This window comes from Lissotriton vulgaris, chromosome 3_1, assembly GCF_964263255.1.
Source record: "Lissotriton vulgaris chromosome 3_1, aLisVul1.2, whole genome shotgun sequence".
NCBI classification, from domain to species: Eukaryota; Metazoa; Chordata; class Amphibia; order Caudata; family Salamandridae; genus Lissotriton; species Lissotriton vulgaris.
In genome coordinates this window covers 457707465-457735338 of record NC_141689.1, presented here as the reverse complement: position 1 = coordinate 457735338, position 27874 = coordinate 457707465, and positions in this window count along the sequence as shown.

Sequence of the window (27874 nt, the reverse complement as noted above, 5' to 3'; positions counted from 1 at the left end):
CACACACATGTAAACAAAGGGGACAACTGCCATCAAAGTCAACTGACTTGCATGTCAGTAGTCGACATGTAAGAGGTGTACCATACACAACTAGAGGAAGTGCAGACCCACAATGGCTAGGCACAAGTGGCACACATAGGGGATGGCATCACATCACACACCATGCCATACAGGAGGAGAAAAGGTACCCTGTGCCTGCAATGCATGACAAACACAAACACAATGCCAGTGAGGAGCAGCAGGGCCACACAGTATAACCAAACACCCACAAGACACATTGATGATCAAACAAAAACAACACTGATGGGCAAGTTACACACTTTGCACACTCATAAGTGACCAAAATAACAAAGAGGAGTCACACAGAACTGCATGGACACACCAACACACTGCACAGTGCACAACAGACAACTCACACACGTGTATACAATCATTTACATGGTGCAGGACAATCCAAACTACAGGCACACAACTCCTGGCTGGAACATGTGTGTCTATCACAATACAGGGGCAGACACCCACCCACACCCACTACAAAGTCACACCCTTCACACTGCACACCTCCTCACCACCCAAGAGCACACATCTCATGGAGGTCAGGGGACCAGGACTAAGGGCCAACACAAAATGAACATACACGTACACAGCTGGGCACATATACAGGAATAACACACATACATCATTAAATTGCCCAGCCTGCATGCAAACCTGTCCACAGCATCACAACCTGTGCTGACAGTGTACCCCAACCTAACATGGCAACACCCTAGCCAACAATAGCAAACCACTAAAAAGAGAACTGCATCACAGGTAAAAGAGCCAACACAGATAATACAAGTATCAGTGTTTGAATGGACTGATGACTCTGTCACCCCTGTTTAGAAATGTGATCTGGGCAAAGAGCTTGGCAATGTTTAAGTGACACATAGAGCATGGGGCACAGGCAACCAAATGCACACATCAAAAGAACTGTAATCAGCAAGGACACTGACAAAACAGGTGTAACTGTCTTTATTCACATATTGCACAGATGTGACAGTAGAACAAAAGTGGACCAGAGCAAGGCACAAAATGCTGACCATATGCAAGATAATCTGCACAGGCAAACTACAAACAGGAAGGCCAGTGGGCATACCACAGGGGAGAGTACAACACAGCAGAGCAACAGGGCCAGTGTCCATGGCACAGTCGAGAGTACAACACAGCAGAGCAACGGGGCCAGTGTCCATGGCAGGTGGCACAGCAACTACATGAGAGGCTGCACAGGTGAGAGTACAACATAGCGGAGCAACAGGGCCAGTGTCCATGGCAGGTGGCACAGCAACTACATAAGAGGATAAGAGGCTGCACAAGTCAGAGTACAACACAGCAGAGCAACAGGGCCAGTGTCAATGGAACAGGGGAGAGTACAACACAGCAGAGCAACAGGGTCAGTGTCCATGGCAGGTGGCATAACAACTACATAAGAGGCTGCACAGGTGAGAGTACAACACAGCAGAACAACATGGCCAGTGTCCATGGCACAGGTGGGAGTACAACACAGCAGTGTCCATGGCACGGGGAAGAGTACAACACAGCAGAGCAGCAGGGCCAGTGTCCATGGCACAGGGGAGAGTACAACACAGCAGAGCAACAGGACCAGTGTACATGCCAGGTGGCACAGCAACTACATGAGAGGCCGCACAGTTGAGAGTACAACACAGCAGAGCAACAGGGCCAGTGTCCATGGCACAGGTGAGAGTACAACACAGGAGAGCAACAGGGCCAGTGTCCATGGCACAGGTGAGAGTACAACACAGCAGAGCAACAGGGCCAGTGTCTATGGCACAGGGGAGAGTATGACACATCAGAGCAACAGAGCCAGTGTCCATGGCACAGGGGAGAGCACAACACAGCAGAACAACAGGGCCAGTGTCCATGGCACAGGGGAGAGTACAACGCAGCAGAGCAACAGGGCCAGTGTCCATGGCAGGTGGCACAGCAACTACATGAGAGGCTGCAAAGGTGAGAGTACAATACAGGAGAGCAACAGGGCCAGTGTCCATGGCACAGGGGAGAGTACAACACAGCAGTGAATGTCAATAACAGTGGCCAGGTAGGAATGCGGAATCAGAACATGAGAAGCTGCACAATGAGTGTGTTTGACTGTTCCCTTCCATGACCAGCAAAACACCCAGGTGGCAAACAATGGGCAGGACTAGCACACCTGTATGCAAAACAGGTGTATGAGGGGGACTGCCACTCACATTTGGCTGTCAGGCGGACTTGGAGCTTGCTGTGTGTCGGGGTCAGCAGGAACACTTGAGTGGGGAGACAGAGGCACAGGTGAGGTAGGGCTATCTGTTGTCTGTGAAGATGGAGAGCTGTTTGGACCAGGTGGCATAGTGGCACGTGGAGGTGGAGTCATGCAGACCTTTGACACAGGGTGGGTGGGAGAGGTTGGACGGGTGCCCTTCTACTTTTTGGAAATACGAAATGACTTCCCTGTCTTGGGGTTAATTGGAACTGGTGATGACACAACTGGCACACACACCAACTATCCTGTATCAGGTGCAGACACTGGCACTACCTCTGGTGATGTGCTGGATCCTGCAGAACGCTTTGTCTGTCTACGCCTCTGGACCACCTTCCCCTGTTTGCCAGGTGTCACACCTACAGTACCCTCCTTTGCCTTTTTGCCATGGGTGGCCCCTACAGTACCTTCCTTTGCCTCTTTGCCAGATGTCCCACCTACAGTGTCCTCCTTTGCCTCTTTGCCAGGGGTGGCCCCTACAGTTCCTTCCTCCACCTGCTTCACTTGGCTTGGAATTGGAATTCATGTGGTGGGGGGATGTGGCCCTGTGCCCTTCCTAGGAGTACCCTTGCTATACAACACCTCCTCAGTGGTCACAGATACTGCACGCCTAGCTCTGCGTGAAGTTTTAGGGCCTGGAGAGTCCTTTGATGGTGATGCCGCTGAGGCATGTGGGCCTGATGTCAGCCTCATTGCTTTTTTGGCCTTGCCCTTCCCTGATGGCCTCTTGTCTTGCATTCTGGGGTGGCATGCAAACCGTGGTCACTTTCATCTGATGTGGCCACTGACTGAGGGGCGGACAAAGGCACCTGAGCAGGAATGGGAACATGTGCTTGTTGAAGGGCAGACGTCACAGCGGATGACAAAGCTTGGACTGTACGGTGTATGCCCTCCATGTAGGCAACCACCTGGCCTAATTTCCTGTCATGGTCACTAAAGGCATTGAGCAGGGCTGTCTGGCCCACACAAAGCTGGCGCAGGAGCTCAACAGACTCAGCACTAAGGGCAGCAGGGGGGACAGGTACAGGCTCAGAGGTGCTGGATGTGAATGTAACTCATCCCCTCTTATTAACACAGACACCACCAGATGAAGTGCATGGGAGGCTGGGCACTGGCCGCTGTGTGGTAGATGATGTTGCAGACTCCCCATCCCCAGTGCCTGCCAACATGGTTGTATTATCGCTGGCATCAGATGATGTAGTACTCGGTGTCTCAGCCAAGGATTCCTCCTGCATACTACGGTCCCCTTCAGATGCGCTGATGGGATCTGTGTCACTGGCCTCCGGTGGAGCTGTGGTGCTACTCTCGCCACCACCGGTTTCCGGCTACCGTTCCTCCATGTTCACTGGTGATTCTGCATGAGAGGGAGATGCAGGGTTGTGTTATTGTCATCATCTGGACAAAGCAATCCAATCAATACAGTACAGGGGATGCTCAAATCAACATGGTGATCACCGCACCCTGCAATCACATTGCAGCAACACACTACATAGACCACAACAGTGCCTGTAACCCTGAATATCTGCCATGACTGAGCCATGTTGAGGCCACACAGCACAACACCTTGCCCGTGGATGAAGTGTAACAGACACACCACTTGCCCAGCCCACAACTATCATGTCCCAACACTCATTGCCACTGACAGACCTTCAGGGAACAGGAGGGGACAACACACACACCTATTAGGACATGACAGTCCACAATGTCAAGTAGGCCATAGCAAGCACCATGTGTTACTCTGGGTAACCTTGTTGTCAGATGTGTGGGCCTCACCGATCATGGTGCTTGCAAAGTAGACATACATGAATTCACACTCAGATAGTGGACCCTGCTGTTCAACCCCTAATAGATTCCCCGCACTGTCCCAATGCAGAATGACAATGTGGATCGCAACACATCTGGATATGAAAAAGCACAGCAGGGAGGATCAGTTTTGTAAGGCCAGTTCCTCCCAATGCCTGACACTAGCACACATCCCAGCAGCCACTCACATGACATAGCACAGCACCACCACACGAACTTCACATGGGCCACCGCTGCCACAGGACCTGTACACATGCATCTGCTCCCAGCAAAGTCACCCTCCTCAAATACTCACCCCTGCATTGCTGGCAATGCTCCTTCAGATGTGCATCCAGCTCAGGATTAGTCACTGCCAAAATGCGGGCCATCAGTGGTGTTAAGTTGAGCCGTGCCAAACGCCCAGTGCGCGGTTGCAGCCCCAAAGTAATCTCAGCCACGTTCTTTGCCAGCCGGCTGATGTCGTCGCACCTCTTGTGGCAGTGGGTGTGTCGTCAGTTGGATACCCCCAGGGCTCGCACCTTTACTGCAATGGACCTCCACACAACCTTACATGGTGTACTTTGAGCTGCAGATATGGGAGAAAAGAAGGGTAAATGGCCAGTTACACAGTGTAACGTACCAACATCAGTACAGTGACAAGACACAGACTCAGGACATATCATAATCTCCCTCCATCCCAAACTGGGGAACATCTCACAAGTGTACTCTGCATGGGCCAGACAGATATGATTGCATGCATACATGAGGGCAGAGAGGGTACCTGATATTCACACACACATGCAGGGTGACTGCACTGAACCCCCTCAGTGGCTCGCAGACATGACCTGTCCCGTGCATGTCTGACACCCCCCGGCCCTACAACTCCCTTCATGATATCTATCCACTACATTGGAGCCACCATACAGCCTTGGGACTGTGCCAGCAACTCGTCTACTAGGACCTCCAGCTCCTCGCTTATGAATGGACTGGTACGGATCTTCTCTGTCCTTGCCATACCTGTAGACATGGAACACCTGTGGTTGATGTGAGTGATGAGGGGTCCCAGACAGCAGGCTCTTCAGGCAGCAGCAGGAGTGGGTCCCAGGCAGCAGGCTCTCCAGGCAGCAGCAGGAGAGTATCACAGGCAGCAGGCTCTTCAGAGAGCAGCAGGAGAGGGTCCCAGGCAGCAGCAGGTGAATGTCCCAGGTAGCAGGCTCTTCAGGCAGCAGCAGGAGAGGGTCCCAGGCAGCAGGCTCAGTGAACAGTGGAATTGTGAGGCTCACTCCCACAGATTTATAGCCCCCTGGGGTTGTTTGTAAGGTGCAAAGTTGCAACAATTGGTTGTCCAGGTCTGCCTCGTTCAAAGCCATCCAATGACCGCCTCCGTGGTAGCGGAGCACGCGTGATTTTTAAATGTGCATCATGCCACCACAATCATCGCTCCCATTGGCTCTAGGCAATGCTCCATGGCGGTGATGCACCGCAGGGGCCCGGAGTGCACTACCGCGATGGTGCATCTTTCAAAGCCATCCAATGACTGCCTCCGTGGTGGCGGAGCACGCCTTCCGCGATTTTCAAATGTGCATCATGCAACCGCAATCATCGCTCCCATTGGCTGTAGGCAATACTCCATGGGGGTGATGCACCACAGGGGCTTGGGGTGCACTACTGCGATGGTGCATCTTCCAAAGCCATCCAATGACCGCCTCCGCAGTGGCGGAGCATGCCTTCCATGATTTTCAAATGTGCATCATGCCACCGCAATCATCACTCCCATTGGCTGTAGGCAATGCTCCATAGCGGTGATGCACCGCAGGAGCCCGGGATGTGCTACCGCGATGGTGCATCTTTCAAAGTCATCCAATGACCGACTCCGCGGTGGCAGAGCATGCCTTCCACAATTTTAAAATGTGCATCATGCCACCGCAATCATCGCTCCTATTGGCTGTAGGCAATGCTCCATGGTGGTGATGCACCGCAGGGGCCTGGGGTGCGATACCGGGATGGTGCATCTTTCAAAGCCATCCAATGACCGCCTCTGTGGTGGCGGAGCACGCCTTCCGTGATTTTTAAATATGCATCATGCCACCGCAATCATCACTCCCATTGGCTGTAGGCAATGCTTCATGGCGGTGATGCACCGCAGGGGCCCTGGGTGCGCTACAGTGATGGTGCATCTTTCGAAGCCATCCAATGACCGCCTCCACGGTGGGGGAGCACGCCTACTGTGATTTTCAAATGTGCATCATGCCACCGCAATCATCTCTCCCATTGGCTGTAGGCTATGCTACATGGCGGTGAGGCACCGCCGTGGCCAGGCGGTAGCTTCCTCGATTTGGGTGGCGGCGCATGCCCACCACCATCTAGCCATGTCTCCATGCCAATGGCTACCGCACTTGTGAAGGGGGTAGTGCTGGGCTCACATCGCTGTGGCCAGGCAGTAGCTACTGCAATTTGAGTGGCGGCGTATGCTTACCTCCATCTAGCCATGTCTCCATGCCAATGGCCACCGCACTTGTGACGGGGGTGGTGCTGGGCTCACACCGCTATGGCAAGGCAGTAGCTACCGCGATTTTGGGCACATGCAATGGCAATGTCCATCGTGAGCACTGCAGCCGTACACAGCAGCAACATGGTTAAGGGCACATCATTGTGTACACAATGCCATTATTCAATAAAATGCACAGGTGGTTGCACGTTATGTGTAACGCACATTGGTCTGTGGTGCCTGCAATGTCACTTATGCATTTGATGTTTGATGAAGCTTCACAGTGTTAAGCTGATGTCAATGAAGTGTGACAAATTAATGTGTTGTGCGTCAGTGCTGACCCAGGCAACGCTTGTCTAACTGTATGGTTTTGTAACTTACTTGTGCTACCATATCACCTCATGCACACAAGTGACAGTTTCCTGATACTGTGATCATTGGGCTTTTGATGTGTGGCAAGTTCATATAGATGCATTGAGGTGTAACAGGTACAGCAGATGGGTATGAGCCAGTCATGTTCATTTCAAACACTTTTGTGGATGGTACGGTACGAGGCATGCACATGTGGGATGTGGTGTTCTGTATGTGTGCATTCCCATTGACCTATGTGTTGTTTGTGGCACATGTGTATTGTAAATGGAGAGGTGTGCCCTCTGTGTGTCTCAAATGTCCAACAATGTAACCTGGTGTGCCACGCATCTCTCATGGCAGTCTTTGTTTTTGCGTGACATCCTTAACGGGATGTGCTGTGGCTACCTCATGATGGTTGTCATTGACACTTGTCCATTTACATCTGAAATAGGAGGAAGCCTAATCTCATTTGTCACCTCACAGTGCTGGATGACATGGAGGATATAACTATCATTCAAAAATTGCGCCTCGACAGACCCTTTGTGATCTGTTGGAACCCCACCTTCAGCCTCATAGCCACTACCCAACTGCATTCACACCCACATACAAAGTGATGGCAGCCCTCCACTTTTTTGCAACTGGTTCCTTCCAGGAGACCGTCGCCGGCGCTGGAGGGATGTCGCAACCCATGTTCCGCATGGTGCTGAGGGATGTTCTTGCAGCCATGATGATATATATGGATCGATACAAACATTTTCCAGGGGAGCAGAATTGGCTGGTGTGAAGGGTGACTTCTATCGCCTTGGGCACATCCCCCATGTTGTTGGTGCCATCGATTGCACCCATGTAGGTCCGGTGCCACCACAGGTTGTTGTGAAGGGCTGTGGGCGGATGGTACAGACAGGCACATGTTGAGTCACCTGTGTGTGGAAAGGTGGCAGTGACATTGCATATGTGAACATATGCAGAACTCTGTTGACACTTGCTGCACCTTGTGTTGCATGCCTGTAGACGTATGTGTATGTTTTGTGTAGTGTTATGTCTGTGATGCCACACTGACGCCAGTGACTGTTGTTCTGTTGTGTCTCCCTAGGTTCTTCAAAATTATCCTGCCATACATACTGCATATCTTTTGGATACATCATGGAAATTTTAAAAACTGTAAATATTGCACTAAAAACAAAACAGCACAAAATCTAGTGTGTAAGGTATTTTATTTGCAAAGTGGACATGTGAGGGGTGCGGGCATCTTTACATGAAGGTGGTGATGGAGCAGTGAGTTGACAGTCATGGTAGATGAGATGCAAGAGTAGACACCACATGGATGTGGTGGCCCAGTCCAAAAGACAAGTGCCATTCACAAGGCAGTGTGGAGAAGGACAGTCCAAACAGTCAATGCAGTGGGTAAGAGGGTTATCATCAGGGCTGGCTTGTGGCAGGTGCTTTGCCTCCAGAGACTTCCAGGCTCTTCTTTGGACGCCCCTTGATCGCTTGGGTGGGGGGGGGGGCTTCTGCATGGCCAGCAGCATCTGAGGACTCACCCCTCTCTGTTGGCTCAGGGGCGGATGGTGCACTGTCATCCTTCAGCACAACAGAGAGGGGCCAAGGTGTTGTTTGGGACGCAGGCCTGTCCCTCAGCAATGCCACTTGCTGGGCCATAAGGTCCACCATTTGACCAATGCTTGTGTCGATGGACCTCATCAGCAGGATGAACTCATGTAATAGTTAATCAGACCGGCCACTTTGTCCCTGGATCTGTTCATATGCACCAATGACTCTGGTGAAGTGGTCCAGGGATGGTGTGCCAACCTGCTGAAGTTTGGGGGGGACCCTGGCCCTCCCACCTGCCCTGCTGCCACGGACCTGTTGCCTCACCACAGTGGGTCCGTGCACACTCTCCCTGCCCTCTACAGTTAGTGGTGTGTCCTGGTCGTCCCCTGGGACAGGGAGGGTGCTTGCTGGTGGTGGTGGTGATGGTGGTGGTGGCCGAGGTGGCAGTGGTCGAGGCACAGGCCGTGACTGCAGGGGTCTGCTGTGCTGGTGTTGGTGCAGCAGATGTGGTGGTGTGGAGTATGGGGTCCTCGGACCTGTTGGTCCTTGGCACACCAGATGGGCCAGCCTGGAGCTCATCGTCCAAACTATCCTGGGAGTCAACATCCGAGAGTCCATGTACCAGGGGTGGAGACTGGCTATGCTGGTCGTTGTTGTCCTCAGCAGCAAGATCTTAGTCACCTGTGGATTAGATGGGGAATGGTCAGTGTTGGGCAATTTGCAAGTATTCTGTTAGTTGCATGTCATCCGCTGTCTGTACACTACACAATTGAAACAAATTCACTAATATTGTTAAATGTAATACTGGGTGTTATTACATGGTGGAGAGGAACATCAATTAATCATACATGTCAGGAATAGATGCATTGCATGCAATTGGTGCAGTGTGTAGTGATGCAGGTCTCACAACCACAAACAGCCAGAACAGTTAAGATGGCTACCTACCTGTATGTTTGTTTGATGAACAATGCACTGGCTTCTATGTGCTCCTGGGTGGTGTGGGGGGGTGGCTTCCATCTTACTGGGGAGGGGGACAGGGGTCATTGTGGGAGTAGGAGTGCAGGTGTCCCACCCCAAAACAGGCCTCCCAAACAAGATGGCTACCTACCTGTTAGGTGAGGGAGAACAGTGCAATGGCTGACACATGCTCCTGGGTGGGTGAACCCTCCATGCTGCTGGAGTGTGGAAGAGGGGGCCTGTTGGGAGTCATGGTACAGGCCTCCCACCCCCAAACAAGCCTCCCAAACAAGATGGCTACCTACCTATGAGGTGAGGGAGACAAGTGCAATGGCTGAAACATGCTCCTGGGTGGGGGAGCCCTCCATGCTGCTGGAGTGTGGAACAGGGGGCATGGTGGGAGTAGGAGTGCAGGCCTCCCTCCCACAAAAAGGCCTCCCAAGCAAGATGGCTACCTACCTGTAAATTTGTTTGATGAACAATGCAATGGCTTCCATCTGCTCATGGGTGGTGTGGAGGGAGGCCTCTATCCTGCTCAGGTGTGGGAATGGGGGCATGGTGGGAGTCGTGGTACAGGCCTCCCACCCCCAAACAAGCCTCCCAAACAAGATGGATACCTACCTGTTAGGTGAGGGAGAACAGTGCAATGACTGACACATGCTCCTGGATGGGGGTGCCCTCCATTCTGCTGGAGTGTGGAAGAGGGGGCATGTTGGGAGTCATGGTACTGGCCTCCCACCCCCAAACAAGCCTCCCAAACAAGATGGCTACCTACCTGTTAGGTGAGAGAGAACAGTGCAATGGCTGACACATGCTCCTAGGTGGGGGATCCCTCCATGCTGCTGAAGTGTGGAGTAGGTGGTATGGTGGGAGTCATGGTACAAGCCTCCCCCCACTAAACAAGCCTCCCAAACAAGATGGCTACCTACCTGTAAGTTTGTTTGATGAACAATGCAATGGTTTCCATGTACTCCTGGGTGGTGTGGAGGGAGGCCTCTATCCTGCTCTGGTGTGGGACAGGGGGCATGGTGGGAGTCGTGAACAGGCCTCCCACCCCCAAACAAGACTCAACAGCAAGATGGCTAGCTACCTGTTAGGTGAGGGTGAACAATGCAATGGTGTTTGGATTGTGCAAGGAAGTACCTATCAGTGTGTTGGTTGCCATTTGTTTGTACTTACCAGCCTCCATACCCCCAGATACTACTGTGAGACTCTCTGGATGCAGTATGGTAAGCACCTTCTCCTTCCATGGTGTGAATGTTTTCTGTGGGATGGGAGGGCCACTGCCAGTCCAGTTAGCCAGCTCCCAGTTCTTGCTTCTTCTCTCCTTGACAACCCTCTTGAGATCATGCCACCGCTTCATGATCTCCTTCTTGGATCGCGGGGTGGTCCCTACTGAATTGACCCTTGGACTATCCTTTCCCACATTTGTGTCATTGTGGCTAATGGTGTATTTTGGACCAGGCTACCAAACAGTGTGGTTCCACTCTCGCTATCTCATTGACCATGACTGTCAACTCACCATCTGTGAATTTTGGCATTTTCTGTGCTGCCATGGTGAGTGGTGTTTGCAGTGTTTGTGGGTGCAAGGGTGTGTGTTGTGGGTGTTGTGTTGATGTTTGAGGTGTGTTGTGTGCTGGGGGATTGTTGGTGCTCTTGTGATGGTGGTAGTGATGGTGATAGTGGTGGTGTTGGTGGGGTGTGTGTTGTGCTGTTTTGCCTCTCCTGTCAGATGTGGTGTATGCCCTTCTCTTCTGGAGTGGTGAAAAGGATTGTGGTCAGTAAAGGGGCTGGTTTTATACTCAGCTGTGTGGGTGTGTCCAAATGGGCTTTTGCTGTGAGGTGTGTGTGGGTGTTATCCTGGGAATTGTATTTAATTTTTGCGCATTTGTTTTATCATTGGTATGTGTTTTGTGTATTTGTTGGGCATGGCTTATTCATGTACCGTCCGCTGCGGTGGCAATGCTGCAGCTATTCCGCTGCCTCTCCCATTCACTCCTGTGTGCGACCGTGGCGGTCGGAAACTGCGGATCGTACCGCGGAACCATCAGGGAAATCCTAATTTCCTGTGCGGTGTCTCCGCTTTGCTAGCGGCGGGTTGTGAGTTTTCTGCTGCGATTCCGACCGCTGCGGTCGGTTTTTGGACTTCACCGACTACATCGGGCGGTTTTTGTTACACCGCTACCGCCGCGGTTGTTTTTTTTTGGCTGTTGATCCTAATTTGACCGCCAATTTATCCGCGGGCCCGGCGGGCGGTTGTTTTCCGCCTCCATGGTGGTCTGGGTGATTTTCCGCCCCCTATCCTAATGGGGCCCTTAGTGTGGAGTTTACTGTTGGACTTAGTCTCTTTTTTGAAAGTCAAAATTCTCCAGCGGGATGAAGCTGCAAGCTGTAGCCGATGAGAGTTCTACAAGGTCGGGTAATCCTTTTGTGAAAGAGCGCTGAACAGGATTTGCTGTTATGGAGGAAAATGTAGCGGAAGCTGCGTTGAAGTCAGGAAAACTGGTGATTCACCTTGGGCAAATAAATCAGCAGGTACTTTCCAGTCTTCTCAAGGCTCTCAAAGCACTTTTTAGACATAAAGTTTCCAAGTCCCAAGTTTTGAATTTTGTCTATCTGGGCACCATTAGCACTACTTACAAGAGTCCAGGACTGGAGAGACATCACTTAAGGATCAGGACTCACTCAGGCTGGATCTTTGTTCGGGTTTAAGATAGAGTCTTTTATGTCCATGAGGCTCAGATCAGGAGGCCAGCCAACTACCCTTTGGAGTCACTCTGGTAGTACTGGGTTCAGGATTTGGAACTGGGCTGAAGCAGCAGGGCAGTCCTCTAAGAGTGTAAGGCATGCTTCAGGCAGCAGAGAATTCCTGCCAAGTGCAACAAAGCAGTTTTCTGAAATACACTGTAGGCCACAGCAGCAGACAGTTCATGAGTAGAACGGTAAAACGTTTATTTTGCCTGGTGTCTAAGCACAGTTTAAAACTGCACTACGGGCAGCAGTGTAAGACCTGAAACATTTTTTAAAAGGCTACTTTAGTGAGTGGCACAATAGGGGGGCTGCAGGTCCACTAGAAGCAATTAGTAAACAGGCACTGAGTATTTGGTATACCACTTTACTAGGGACCTATAAGTAAATTAAATTTGCCATGTTTCATAGCTCTCTATGACTGGTTAGTAATGGTAAACTACATAGAGCCCTATGGACATGAAAAACAAATTCCTCAAAATAAGAAGTTTAAGGCAAACTTTTTGAAGGGAAGTCACCATAAGGATGGCAGGTTTTACAGTTATGTCATGTTAATTGATTTTAAAACGCAAATTTACACATGAGGACGTAATTGCCTTATCAGGGGGAAAGATAGCAGTGTGACAAGGTCACTTGAAACAGAGGGTTTATATTTTTCTCCCAAAACCTAGAGAAGGGGACAGTGGATTGGCTACACGACGTTAATGTGGCTTTAGAACAATGGTTTGGCCTCAGGACACAAAAAGACAGGGGTGTTGTCAACAACTGGCCACTTAGCAGGGATTTGCCATCTGTGAGCAGTACAGAACATATGGCAGAACAAAGCACGTTTGCCATATGTCTGCCATATGTTTGCCATATGTCCCTACCTCTTTTGACTTGAAGATGTCAGATAGTGCTACTAATTTCTATTTCCAGAATCCTCTTGTACGCTTTGGCTCAACCCCTGTAGGAAGAAGAAACAGTTTGGATCCTGGCTGACAAGAGAAGAGCTCATTTAAATAGAGAAGGAGCTAGAGGTCCTCTAGGGGCTTTTTCAAAGGAAGGAAATGTTTAGTTATCTTGAATTTAGGACTTTTGGGATTTATACAGTAAAATTAATAGTAATTCCTAAATATTGAGGTGGGAATAGGATGAGAAAGTAAACTGGTTGGAGAAATTTGCCATCATTGTCGTTTGTACAGGATAAGATAAGTGTGACACCCCACAACAGCCTCCGCAGACCACTACTGGACCTGGAAATTGCATTACAAAAGAAGAAAGGCCTGCTTAAAGAAAGAACTTTCCCAGCTGTTGGAGAAAAGTAGAACTTCAACATTTGTAATCCTCTGAAGAACCAGAAAAAGTTGGTGAGGCTTGCCAGGTAGGCCACACACAAAATAGGTAAGAAAACCAGGTTTGTTGCACTCTGAGCTTTTTTGGTGTTTAGCAGTACCTGAAGAAATGAGGCCTTTTTTTCTTTCATTTTCTAGAGTTTTATATTGCACGAACAAGACCCGAGAAATCGGGTATCAGAGCGCTTTACATGAGCACCAGTTTTGTTACAGAAGGACACATTCATTTTTGTCAGGCACGGGGGGAATAAGTAATTTGCCCAGAATGACAGGATGTTGAGCGTCGTTTTCGAGACTCAAACTCAATTCCCCAGCTTCGAGGTTGACTGCTCGAGCCTCAATGCTACATCCTCTCCCCACCCTTGTGGATCCCTGCCCAGCCGCAACTACTGACTTGCATGGGTCAGATTGCGAGGATTCTCCTCTGCTCTAACTTGCACCCCATTGTATTACTGAGTCCTTTTTAAAAATTACATGCAATTGATTTTAAGAATTGTGTTGTAGTAACTGTGTCTTTTTAAACCTTATAAAACCTTTTGTGCTCTGTGACCCGGTCCCCCGGTGCTGATTGTTGTGGAGGGCTAGGTCGGGCGCCATCTTCTGTGAGGCCCGGACCCTGCGGGACCCGAGTTAGCGGTCCAGCTGAGGGAGGGGCTTGGGTTATAAATAGCAATGCACTTTAAAACACGCAGCGGCCACGCGCAGCGGGCGCGCCGACTGCGCGCCGACTGCGCGCCGAAGGAGCACCAAAGGAGGGCCCATCTGTGCCCGTCCATGTCCCGGACATGCCCAGTGCCATTCCCCCTGCCTGTGTACTTCGGAAGCCACTTACCTCTAACTTAAGGTCTCCTGTGATCACCTCATTGCACTGAATGTCAGGAACTGTGTGAGTAATGACTCTTGGGGGGGACTGATAGTGCATCTCGGGAGTGTCATGTGTGTAACTTCCGCTTCCAACCCACTCTAAGCCACCATGTTCGAGGTAATGCCGACTCCTCATTGATTAGAGCAGGCTTAATTAATGCCAAGTCGTTGGTCAAGCATGCAGCAGATATTTTTGAACTGCTGGCAGAGAAACAGCTGGACCTATTTTTCATTACTGAAACCTGGCTTAATGACACGTGTGCCCCGGTGGTTGAGCTTGCCATTCCACGGGGTTTTAAAATCACAAGGGTGGACCCCCCGCTTGGTCGAGGAGGCAGTGTCGCCGTGGTTTATAGGGACCAATGGGTTTTCTCCTGCGAACCCCAGGACCAGCTGGTGGACGCCGAAGGGCTCCATTTCTCCCTAGCATTTAATTCACATCTTACCGTAGGCGGCACACTGGTGTACCGGCCCCCGGGATATGTCGGGAACTTTGTGGGGGCACTGGAAGAGGTAATAATCCCGCGGGCACTAAGATATTTAAGGTATCTCCTTTTGGGGGATTTTAACATCCATGTTGATATCTTGGACTCTACGGAGGCCGTCCGCCTAACCGAAGCTCTTTCCATGGCCCATCTCAAACAGTGGGTTGCTGCACCCACTCGGGGGGCCACCTCCTAGATTTGGTCTGTTCTAACTTCGACATTGTCATGGCCTGTCCTTAGGTCATGACTTGGTCGGACCATAAGCTGATCAGGTTCTCCTGGTCTCTGGCCACTGCCGCGGAGAGTGGTCCCCAACTTGCCCATTCACAGAAGATCAGTTTAGACACCCTGACAGACCTCTTATCTGTAACCCGTCCACTACTTCCCTTAGAGATTGAGGCAGCGGTTAGCACCTTTAATACATGGGCAGAACACGGGTCCGCCACCTCCATAAACAAAGGCGGTATCCGCAGGTTTCGAACTACTCCCTCCAAACCCTGGTTCTCACACATCCTTCGGGAACTTAAACTGGGATGTAAGAAACTCGAACGGGTGTGGACACAAGCCTATCTGCCTGAGGCAAAGAATGATCTGCGGGCGGCGCAAAGAAATTACTATGCGGCCATCAGATCTGCCAAGAGCAGTTACTATGCAGGACGAATTGATAAAGCTAATAATAACAGCAAGGAAATGTTCTCAATTGTAAAAAGCTTTATTTCACCATGTGCCGCACAACCTTTGCTGCCCTCATCTGAGCAATGGTGCGAAGAGCTCTCTTCATTCTTCGTAGATAAAATCGCTAAAATTCAGGATGACCTGCATGCCGTCTGTGACAGCTTTCTCTCCCCCCTGCATTTCACCCTTCTACCATGCCAGAACCTGCTGATCAGTTTGCTAATTTCGCTCTGTCTTCTGAGTCTGATATCATTTCTGTCCTTGCAGCCTTGAAATCGGGGTCTCCTTCTGACCCCTGCCCTGCTAGGGTTCTCGGGGGACTAGCGGAAACAGTCGGGAATGAGGTCACCCAGATCATTAATCTTTCTTTTCTCTCTGCAACTGTCCCGGTTTGCTGGAAGCAAGCCAAATTGCTGCCACTTTTGAAAAAGACCGGGCTGGATCCTGCCGTACCTTCCAACTATCGGCCCATATCATTACTGCCAGCCTTGACTAAAGTTTGCGAGAAGATCGCTTTTAAACAGTTGGACAATTTTGTCGAAACATCTCAGGCACTGCATCCAGCGCAGTCAGGATTCAGGGCTGCTTACAGTACCGAAACAGCCCTAGTTGAAATATCTGAGGCTATCCGGGAGTGTTTGGATGGAGGTGGCAGAGCGGTTCTGATTCTATTAGACCTCTCTGCCGCCTTCGACACGGTATCCCACTCCCTTTTACTCACTAGATTAGCCTCCATTGGCATCACCGGCCCTGCACTCGACTGGTTGACGTCTTTTTTAGATAATAGGTCACAACAAGTCTGGATGCCTCCATTCGCTTCCTCTCCAAAGAAACTCTCTACTGGGGTTCCACAGGGCTCCACTCTGAGCCCCTTGCTTTTTAATGTTTACCTTACCCCTCTAATCTATCTAGCAGAACAGCTAGGGGCTAGAATTATGGCCTACGCCGACGATACCCAACTTTTGTTCACCTGGCCCAAGAACAATTTGGATACGTCGGCGGTCCAACTTTGCCTCTTATCAGTTTTCCGATGGTTAGCACTTGCCCAGCTAAAATGTAACGAAGGCAAGTCCGAGGTTCTTTTTCATGGCTCTTTCCCCGACAATTTTAGCGAGCTTCTATGGCCCAACAATCTGCCCTGTCCAAAATCTATTGGCGGCCCAGCAAAAAACCTGGGAGTCTGGTTTGGGAATGACCTCAAGTTTGAGGACCATATAAAAAAACTTACGGGGGTCTGTTTCTCCACTCTGAAAACCCTACGTAAGTTTTTTCCCCTCCTCCCAAGAGAGGCTAAAGACACTGTTACACGTGCTCTAATGCTCTCCCGGCTAGATTACGTGAACGGCTTGTTCTGCGGACTACCGGCCTATTTGATTCATCGTCTTCAGGTCATACAAAATGCAGCCGCAAGACTCCTGTTTAATATACCCAAGAGATCCAGTGTCCGCCCCCTCCTTCGCAGCCTCCATTGGCTCCCAGTTGCACACAGGATTATGTTTAAAACTCTTGTCCTCTCTTATCGTGCTGTTCATCAGATTGGCCCTGCCTACTTGAGAAAAAGGTTCACCCTGTACATCCCTAATCGATCTCTTCGGTCAGCCAATCAGTGCCAACTGACCGTGCCTAAATTTAAGTACTCACGATCAGGTGGTCAGTCCATCGCGTTCAGAGCTGCGAGGGCCTGGAATGCCCTCCCCCTCCACATTAAGACCGCTCCAACCATCATGGCTTTTAAGATAGGACTGAAAACTCACTTGTTTAACATCACTCTGTAAATCACTTTTTTTCTGCCCTTTCTTTTACCCTGTGAATCGCTCTCACCTTCCCGCGCCAGGATACTATTTTTAGTAATAGAGCGCGCTACAAAAGCCTTTATATCATATCATATCATATCATATTGAGAACAGAAAAGATGTGCACATTGAAAAGTAAATCCTTGAATTAGGGAAAGTCAGCAAATGTATCTCTGTGAGGAAGCAGTCTCATGGCTATGTAATCCAGCTTGCCTTGTTCAGAGATTTTGCCAGCAAAACCAGTTGATTCAGAAGGAGTTGAATAATTTCCTACATGACTTTGAGGGACCCTGGACAGTCGCATTCTTAGACCTTGCCATGCTCCTGGAGTTTAAATTCCGTTTCAAAGACTTAGGGCCCTATTTGCGAGAAACTAACGCAGCAGGGTGCCGCAAGTCAGTTTGCAGCATTAGTTTCGAAGCACAGGGATACAAAATATTTACAACAATATGTCTCATTTCAGTGCGTTTTCCCGGCGCTGGCGAACAAACTGCTGCACCCTTGCACAATGGTGCAAGAATGCCTGCGTTGAGGGAAGATTGTGTTTGTACAGCAAGGGGCACCTTCCTGCACAAAAATAATCAATTGAGGCAATTTCGTCATCCAATCTGTACTGTAAAATGAAGCATGCATTAAAGGAGGAAAAAAACGAGGTGATATGAAAATAATTCTCTTTGTTGTGCCTCACTAAGCCATGCCTGAAAAGGGGCGATATTTACAAGCATACAAGAAGCCACGTAGGGTGGCTTTAAATGAACTAGTAAATATCACACAGCAGATTGCGCCACCTGTGCGTCACGCAATGTGATGCACCGGCGGCACAAGGAGCTTGTAAATAATCCACTTAGTACTTTGGTAAAAACTTTGGTGTGAGTGACCTGCTTTGTGGATCTGACTTGCTCTCAATCTTAGTTGGCCTAAATGGTGTTTAGGTCCAGGTCCACAAGAAACTGGTATATTTCAATAGTGCTTTACTTTTTATAGCAACTTCTTCCTTTAAATCTTTGAAATCCTATATCTCTGGTTCCTCTTGTTTAATTTAATTGAGTTTAGGGTCTTCCTGTTCCATATATGATTTTGTATTTGTCTACATCGTTTTGGGGTTGTCAAAGTGTTATTGTTGGTATTGAGTGAACTTAGCAGGCATTTCTCTGGGAAATTTCCTGCTGCGTGTGCCACGGCCACCAGCGTTTCACTGTCAAACATCTTTTCTAGATTCACTGTTAAACAATGCCAACATATCATTCCCATCCCGAGAGCGCTTCTCTTACCCCTCCTAAGAATCAGAATCAAGAGAATTATAACCCAACTATTCTGAAAATGAAGAACTGACTCAGCTGCATATTACATGTAAAATGTCAAAAACGTAAAATATTTAAATACATTTCACGTAGAAAAACCGAACCTGTGAACAATTTATTTTCTCTTGAGATTCTGAGATTTTTATCATCAGTGCCCTACGAGATTCTTCCTTCTGAACAGTTCATGCCAGAATACGGTCCACCATATTGCAAACCGTGCTACACATCAGTCTCCATTCCTGGTTTGCAGACAATCATCCTGGCGTTTTACTGTCCATGAAGTTCCTTTTATCGCCAAACCTTATTTAGATCATGTCATTGAGGCGTTCTGATCAGCATTATAGCTTCTGGATGCACGTTTGCTTTCTGGACTTTTCTTGCTTTCAGCTCCAATTCTCACTCTACTCATGGTTACCCTGTTTCCCTTGTAGTGCCTGCTGGCTTTCCTAGCCCTACCCTCTCCAAGACCTGTGTAACCTTCTTTTTGTGGCTCCCTAATTCCCTTGTTGATTTCTTGTATCTGGCTCCCTCACTGCGCCTGTGCTCTTTGTCAGAGGTTTCAGCTGTTTCTGCTCTGTGAGGTCAGCGTGCACCATTTTTGCAACCATATTTTTGGTTGCAACTCTAGACAAACTGGTGTTGTCTAGCTGCAGTGCTTCCAGAATTGTTTCTAGTTTCCACGTGATTTAGCTTTTTACTTGTTTTTCCTATTAACTGTTTTCTACTTTAGTTTTTCTGTTTCCCTTTCTTGTGATTGCAGCCCTTCTGTCCAAGTGACACTAGTTCAGTCAGAATATTTGCATTCCTATCCGTGTTTGTATTCACAATCATTATCTTGTTTTCCGATGTTTCTAGTTCATTCTTCATGCTTGCAGTTCAACCCATTTCTGTATGCAGATTCCTAGTCTTGTAGTGCAGCGGTTCTAATTCTGTGTTTATGCCTCCAGTCCTATTCTTGTTCCAGGCCTGCTATCCCCTGTGCCCTATTTTTGTATTCAATTCCTCTTGCTCTACTTCCTTTACCCCCTCTTGCATTCACGTTGAGATCTTATTATTATCGAGTGTGTCAATGAGCTTGGTATCTCTTGCAGAGATTCATTCAGTGCTTCTCTTCCATAAGAGGTACTCAGTGTCTTTCACTACTTTATGAGACTAACTACTCCCTGCATTATCGTCTTTTTACTTAACAGGTAGACCTCCTTATAAAGCTTGCTTATTGTTCTGCTTTCTATATGTGTATTGAATGCCTATACTCTGTTGTAATGCGAATGCTTTGCCTTTCTAGATGTGTCTTTGTAAGCTGTTCCCAGATCAGATCCAGTGTCTAATCCTGATCTTAGCCAGTTCTAAGATGCTTTAGTCTTAAGTTCTACTCTGTACTCCTTCCAGATTTTCATGTACTCCCTTATGTGTGCTAAACCTGCCATCCTAAATTACCTTGCTCCTGCAATGAGAAAACACTCTCTGGTAGTTAATTTAGTCCCAGTATAAGCAGGGATCCCGAAATGTCACTTCATGTCAGCATCCAGAATTGATGCTTACGTTTTCCAAAGATTTTCTGTCCATTAATATTAAAATTCTCTCGGACTTCACTGACCCTAAGGTAATAGCTTCTCGGTGTGAAGTCAATTTGAATTTATGCTGATTAAGTCGAATCTTGGCACCCCAGGGACCTAGTATCGAGTCCAAACAATGTCTTCTGCAAAAAACTAATTGGCACATTTTGTATTCCCCAATGAAGAGGAACTGAAGATTTGCCTGAGTAAGTGCAAATATGGCTCTCCTCTGGGTCCATTTCCTCCCCACATTCTGAGTCAGATAGCAGACTGTAACATTTCAGTCTACTTGGAAATTTTCACTGCCTCCCTACAATCAGGGAGGACACCAAACTCCTGGAAGAGGGATAATGTCATTCCCCTTCTAAAAAAAGACAAATGCTGTCCAAAAATTCTTTCTAACTTCAGACTAATTTCAGTGTTACCAGCTGTTTCAAGTTGCTTGAGAATATTGTCAATACACAAATATCAGAATTTTTGGACACCTTCAATCATCTGCATCAATCTCAATCTGGCTTTAGGACACAACATAACACTGAAATCGCCCACCTGGAAATCTCTGTTTCCAGTGATAATGTTACCTTGATTTTGCTGGATCTCTCAGCGCCATTTGATACATACAGTCTTACATTAAATCCTGCTTCAGTGCTCCACTTCAATAGGAGTGGAGGGTGCAGCTTTAAGACGGCTCAGATCCTTTTTGGTCAACACGAAGAGAGAAGACCCCACAAGTTCCAGGGAACAGGGTGCTACAGACTAAAAGTCAAAACAAGATCCCTGGAAAAAACAATTCATTCACTCATAATACTTGTAATCACTGGTCACAAACTAATGTATACCGTTCACAGACTTATTTTTATTAAAAAACATACACATATAGATAAAACAGAATGCATTACATAATAAATTTTGTTATTCATAAAAAGACTGACACATTATGCAATCAATAGCAAACAGGGTTAAAAATAATTCATCAATGTATACAGATAAAGCAGCAGAAAAATACCTTTTTAACACATTTAAGAGTGTCAACAGATCCTACCAAGGTTTATCACAACATTATCTAAGGCAGACAATACAACACCTATAAATCAAAAAGCATAACCCCAAAGAATCAAGAATATCTATTTCTCCTACTGATTGCAAGATTCAAAAGCCCTTGCTGTATTTGTAAGACAAATCTCATTTGACAATCAACCTTATTCTAGAGATTTACTGGGCTTGAATTCTGAAAGCAAAAAAAGCGTCGATGCGTTTCGGTGTCACTGCCTTAGGATATTGGCACACCTTCCTCAGGATAATTTTGTATTCATTTGGGGTTGAACTCTTATATCCTTCCTGTATGTAAGAAAAGGATTGGTTCAATACATGGAAAAGACGTTTCTAATACAAAATAATTGTCATTTCCTTATCTCCATAGTGTGTTATTCATACAGCTATAATACTAAAAACACTTTATAGACACATTTTCTGTTTAAAATTTCGGGCATGTCCATTCCTCACATTGCATTACATCTACTGATATTCTCTAAATTACTAAAAGCTAATCACATGCTCTGCTGCATTTTTCTTCTCTTCAACCCTCCGTTATAACCTAGTTAATGACCAGTTCACTCTAGATCCACTCAAACATTCCATTCCCTCCCATTGCTACTGACCTTAAAAATAAAGTTCTGTTTCTTTTTGGATGGATAAAGAACCAAATCCATGTAATGCTGAGTCCTAGATAGGTATCTCTGAGATATATGTGGTCTGGAAGGACACAATGGTATATATATATTAGTCCTAGAAGTGTACCATACTCTGGTTTTTAAATCTGAGTTATCTACAGATGTTAGTAGCTTAAGGAATATAGGGTTAGCTGGTATATTACCGTAAAGGCAGAATCCCTTGCCTTTACGTATATTCAGGTTCGTATGGTCGCCCTGACTGTATGAAAAACCCCCCTCTAGATACAGGAGATTCACCTTTTATATGGCCCCTGTATTGGGTGATATCGAAAATTTTATTATAACTGGGGTGCGAGATTATAGGTCTTTGTTACGCCATTTTTTATGACTATAAACATACCTTCGAATGTCGGGGTTAACCTCTTCCCCGTGGTGTTCTTTCCTTTTTATTAAATTTCCCAAGCACCTCTGGATAACGGTGGATGGCTTTATTGGATAAATGCCTGATCTATGTAGAAACGTACATATCAGATAATAGCACTTATTGTATATGCCTTTGTCAATTCATTTAATTTAAAAGACTCAGTTTCATGCTTAGCATTCATAGTCCTCCCATGTTTATAGGTATATATTGCTAATCCGCATGTATTCAAGTAACGCAATCCCTGTCTGGACTGAACCATTCTATCCTTATCCTTACCCTATGTACCAGAGTCTCTAAGGTTAAAAAAAGGGGGATGTCTATTGTATATATATTACAACCCTACAGAATGTAAAGATAAGGGGGACCCAATTTTATCGTTCTTTACCTCACCGTAACAGAGATTCATAAGATGTATAGTCCTCCCTCTTTTTCTCATATTGTGGAGCATGCAAAAAGCTGATACATTCCCTGATTTCAGATTAATTACGGTTGCAGGCGAGCCTTGATTTAAACTCGACCAGGGTAAAAAGGCTGCTCTTGGTTGCAAACGACCCTCCTTTATGACGGGCTTCTTTCAAGTTAGTAGCAGGCTAGTCTTGATTTACACTAGACCCCCGTAAAAAAGCTACTCTTGGTTACAAACGACCCTCCTTTATGACGGGCTACTTTCAAGTTAGAGTCCCTCCCGTTTTAATTACTAGGGCACCTCCCGCTCACCTTAGAGATGATCTGGTCTCGAACGGCCACGGGTACGTCTGATCCTGTATTCTTCTCTGCTTGTAAAAGCGCCATAATTCCCCCATTTTATATACGGATCCTGATCCTATTTAGTTGACTTGATTCAGCTGTACGGACCCTATTACGTGGCGCGCATGCGTAGAGGCGCCGTCTTTCCGACTTACATGGGCGCCATTTTGTAATGGTGTAATTACTGGGAATGCGGCCAGAGAATCCCAACACCTAGTGTGGTGCTCCGACTCTTAAACCCTTTCGTGCTTTTATATATTAAAACTAGTAATTTATTTTCTGGAATTTAGTTATGAGCACATATTTTATTAGAAGTTGTAGATCGAAAATTTCAAGACGTCCTTACATCCGCATATGTATAATAGTACTCATCTTCAGAGTGCCGGTCTGGCAAAATGTGCCAGCCTTTGGCGGACTTACATTTCTGTTTAATTTCTATGCTAGAAAATCGGCTTTAGGGCAGGCTCCTAGATTATATAAAAATCATGTAGGATGGGATGAGGATTCCCCTCACCATAAAATACAATAAAAAATTCAACCAACTGCACAAAGTCAGTACCCATTTAAGCAAGAAGCTAAAAAACAGGTCAGGGAGATCTTAGATCAACTTGAATACCAAGGGGTGATTAAAACATGCACCTCGTCCATGAACAATCCTTTGTTTCCTGCCTGTCTCCGAACCAGACAATACATATCATCTCGTTTTGGATTACAGACATCTAAACTCTTGTTGCAAAACTTTTGCAGAACAAAATGCACACAGTGCAGCACTAATGAATAACATTGTGCGCAAAAAATATAAAACAACATTAGATATTTCTAATGGTTTCTTTTGTCAAAACATTGCACCACAAAGTAGGTATTTGACTGCTTTCTCGATAACGGGGACACAACGTCAATTCTGTTGTCTCCCTCAGGGATTCAAGATTAGTCCAGGGTTATTTTTAGCAAGAGTAACAGAGTTACTACAAACATATGATGACCTGGCATTATCATATGTCGATGACATCTACCTAACATACGATGACTTGGATAGGCACTTGAACAGGGTGAACACCATAATACTTGGCTTCGCATCTGAAGGGTACCAATTCTATTTTAAGAAATCACGAATTTCCCATTTAAACGTCCTTTTTCTAGGATACAAATTATCAAGTGAAGGCAAAAGCCTGGCAGCCAACGTTTTAGAAAAGTGTGCGCTGCTCCAACCTTACAGTCAACTCTAGGTTTCCTAAATTTCAGAAGAACTTACAATCTAAACGACGCAGAAAGGGTTAAACCTCTCTACGAATTAATCAAACCTGATTTCAAAACAACTAACTGGACTCAAAAACACACAGAAATATTGCGTTCAGTGCAAACAGACATGTTAGCAACAACACATTTACAGACTCGCGTAAACGTCCGCAACCTTGTAATCCAAATCATTCCAGGTAGATGAGGATTCACATACTTAACCTTTAATAAAGGAGAAAAATTCCCAATAGCTTATAAATCACACTTGTACACACAAGCTAAAATGAAATTCACTTCTACAGAAATAATTCTGACAGCAGTTCAAACTACAGTAACAAAAGTAGCAAGAGAGCCCTCCCACAGGGTAAGCGCATAATGGTTGGTACTCCTGTACCTGCCTTAGAGGCAGTGACAAAAGCGAGCGTTTGAAATGCAAAGGCTTTACATCCGAGATGGATACACTGGGTGAATTCTCTTGCTGCAACAGACTTTGAATACGTTTTTGACCCTTATTTGAAAACACAAGAATTTCTACAATACGAACAAGAATATCCTCTGCCCACTGAGATTCTGCCTCTAGAATAGTACTGGTGTATAATTTATACAGACGGATCAGTACAGCCCGCAATTGGGGGTAAACAAGCTTATAGTGCTGCGTGCGCGATCGTTAAAGGTTGCTGGCGCGCTGGTAAATTCAGACCAATGGTCACTAAAATGCAATCTCTAGGAGATTACTGCGTCCAATCTTACAATGAATACTTGTCGAACTGGGTTCAGAACGGTTTCAAAGATGCAAAAGGTGGCACAATGAAGCATAAGCTGCTTTGAGAACAAGTAGTTCTGTTACAAAAGGAGCTACAAAAAACTCACGTGATCCATACACTGAGTCCTCAACCTGATGTCGTTCACGTTGCAGGGAATTCATTGGCTGATGAAGCCGCGAAGGCAGCTGAGCAAACGGCTTCTGTAGCTGCAATAACTTGTTCAAAAACTAAAATAGATAGCGAAATAACGCAAGCTGTCAATGCTTTAAGCAAAGACACTGGTAAAACATTACCAAAAGACTTTCCACTCAAATACTCATACATAACTGATGCAAATAATGTTCCATTTGCTCAAATCCCTGGAGTGGGGGATAGAGTAATTCCATACATGGAACATAGATTAGGACTAATCTTAGCAGCACATGAAGCGCTCGCCTCTGCACACGCAGGTGTTTCTGCTACAGTATCATTATTAAAGCAGCAATAATTGTGGCCGCGCATGAGGAAACAAACCAGAAACTATGTTTTGGAATGTGAAATCTGCCAAAAGATGAAAGTCTCTACAGTGAAACGTCCTGTGCAGACGCTCCTGTTAACTTCAGATAAACCATTAGCTTGCATTTACCTGGACCACTGCGGTCCCTTACAGAGGGATGGTAACTATAAATATATCATGGTCGCAGTGCATTTGTTTTCAAGATTCATTTGGATGTGGCCCCAGTGCTCGGCTAACGCCCAAACTGTTATAAAAGATTTGCGAGTCTTTATCAGCACATACGCAGTCGACACGCTACATTCTGACCAGGTTCCTGCGTTTAGCTCAAAGGATTACAAGGAGGCTATGGCTAATCTGGGCATTGCATTGCGATATGCTAGTCCATTCCATCCTGAGGGAAATTTGGTTGTGGAGAGAAAAAACAGAGACATAAAGCAATCTATAACAGCTAGGGTACTAGGCTCAGGTGATGGTTGGGTCAAACATCTAATTGTATTGTATTTGTATTGCATTTTGCATTTATATACTGCAAAACTGTCAACCTACGGGTATCCTGGCGCTTAGACTTGGGATTAAAACAGCACTTTACCAGCCCAGAGTTGGCAGTGGGAGGACTCATTTTCCGTCCTTGGAAACAACCAGGTTTTCAGATTCTTTCTGAAGCAGGTCAACGAGTTGACCTGTCTGACAGTCGGTGGCATATTATTCCAAAATCATGCAGCTGCCACACCAAAGGCTCTGCCCTCCATTCTGGTTTTCTTAAATCTGGTGGTCTTAACCACATTATTGCTAGTGAATATTCCCGCTGTGCGCTGCAATTTTCAAAATCCCATTGTTTGTGACAAGGTCAACTCGTCATAAGCACTGGGCAGGTAAAACCCATGATGAGTTGACCTTGTCACAAGCATCGAAGGGGTTAATCAGATTTGCATTGGAGGAGCAATGCTACCTTTTCAGATTATGCCATGTAAACCTCTCCTGCTGTGGAATAGGGCCCACATTGCGTGCCGCTTTGTACACAATGCAGAGAGATTTAAAGCAAATTCTCTCTTTGATAGGCAACCAACGTAGGTCTCTTTGTGCTAAGGTCAAAGAGGACCTACGTTGCCTATTCAGCGCCAGTTTAGCTGCCATGGACTGGACCCTCTGCAGACTCTGTAAGATATACTGTGGAGCTCCCAAATACAGAGCATTGCAATAGTTCAGTCTGCTAAGAATTACGCTCCTTACCTTACTACAAGCGTACAGGTATCTTTGGGCAGAAGCGGAAGGATCTGTTTCAGCATCCGCAACAAAGAGAAGCAGACGCTGGCAGTTTTATTTGCCTGGGACTCCATTTGGAGACTGCTGTCCACTAGTACCCCCAAGTTGCGCACTGTTTTGGCAGGAACTAGGGGATCATCCTCTGGGAACAGCTTAAACTCCAATTTCGGATGTAGCTGCAGGCTGGTGGGTGGGCAGAATAGCACAACTGTTTTCCCCCCATTAAATTGTAGGGAATTTTGTCTGAGCCAGCCTACTGTCTGGCACATGCACTCCTGGAATGTATCCATGGACACCGCCTGTTTCCCTTCCAAGGAGAACACCAATTGGGTGTCGTCCGCGTAGTTGACCAGGTCGATTCTGTAAGACTTGATAAGGGAGAGTAGAGGGCGCAAGCAGATATTAAAATGAATGGGGCTTATCGCAGACCCCTGCGGGACCCCTTGGTGTACTGGGGCCTTACTGGACTCAAACGGTGACATAGTCACCACCTGTTGCCTCCCTGATAAATGAGATTGTAGCCACTGCAGGGTTCGTCCTTTTACCCCCAGGCTTTTCAAACTTCCCACCAGTATTGTATGGCTCACCGTATCAAATGCGGCCGACATGTCTAGTAATACTAGAACAGAAGATTCTCCGTTGTCGGCACGCATCCGTATATTGTCCTTTACGGTAGCCAAAGCAGTCTCCATACTGTGGCCCGGGCGAAAGCCAAATTGATCCCTATTTAGTAGATGATTGTACTCTAGGTAGCATGCCAAAGTTTTGCTAACTTTTTTCTCTAGGATTTTAATCGGGTATGGCAAAAGAGATATAGGTCTAAAATTGTCCGGGACCATGTGGTCTAGGGAGGGTTTCTTAGGCATGGGGGTAACTACTGCCTGTTTCCAAGCCTCTGAAACCACTCCATCGCCCAAAGACTGGTTGCAGATTAGTTGGAGTCATGGAAGAGTTCCTGCCCAAATAGTTTCCAGATTATATGCGGGAGAGGGTCCCGGGGAAAGCCCGAGGTGATACTTTGGGCTAAGTTGTTGAGAAGATCCTCTGATGGAGCTTGAAAGTATTCCAGATAGGTAGCTGCCCCAGTCCCTTCCTC